The sequence below is a fragment of the Buceros rhinoceros genome, unplaced genomic scaffold (genome assembly GCF_000710305.1).
Source record: "Buceros rhinoceros silvestris isolate BGI_N320 unplaced genomic scaffold, ASM71030v1 scaffold13248, whole genome shotgun sequence".
In the NCBI taxonomy this organism is placed as follows: Eukaryota; Metazoa; Chordata; class Aves; order Bucerotiformes; family Bucerotidae; genus Buceros; species Buceros rhinoceros.
Window position 1 is genome coordinate 79,268 of NW_010425353.1, and position 691 is coordinate 79,958.

Genomic DNA, 691 nt, shown 5'->3' on the forward strand with positions numbered 1-691 from the left:
AGGAATGGCAGAATGAAACTGCAGAGTGACTTTGAAGAAGTCAACATTCCAACACGTTGCAATGTTCGGATGCAGTGAGGAAAATCCGTGCGAAAGGTATCTTGCAGATCCTCTGTTTCTAAAGGTATGGTACCAGATACTGGTAAAATCTTCATAGACTCTTTACAAATTACTAACACATCCACTATACAAAACAGAAGAGAGGACAGTTTATGACCTGAATGAAATCTAACGGCAGAGAGATTCCCGTTAGCTTCAACAGACTTTTGATCAGGCTCTCTCAGTCTAGAGAGAAAGTGCATTCAGGGGCTCTGAATGCACCGAAACCCCAAACATTCATTACTGTACTTCAAATCGCAACCATACCCTTGGATCAGCATCTATTTATAATTAAAAGCCAAGCCAGGAAATTAGATGCCATGATTTTCTCATCTTGCGACTCATCTCGGTGTCCAGCAGCTCCACTATAGGACTATCTGAGTCCAGAACACAGCAATCTGAGAAGATTCTAAAGATCAACTAAGAATTCTAAGAACCCTTCCACAAACAGCTTACAAGTATTTGTAAGCAAGGATAATAAGACAGGCATTAAATCCACTTCGGAAAACATAATTTTAAAAGATTTTTTCGGAAGGCTCCAAGCAATCTCCTATGTTGGTCAGCTTTAACAATACACACTCAGGCCTCAATA

The 691-nt window shown here is 40.1% G+C and overlaps 1 protein-coding gene across 1 annotated transcript in view; it reads right to left on the reverse strand.

Annotated features, from left to right (window-relative positions):
• Positions 1-691, reverse strand: part of MAP7 (microtubule-associated protein 7) — a 96,024-nt gene that overhangs the window by 46,505 nt on the left and 48,828 nt on the right. The gene's annotated exons all lie outside the window — the stretch shown is intronic.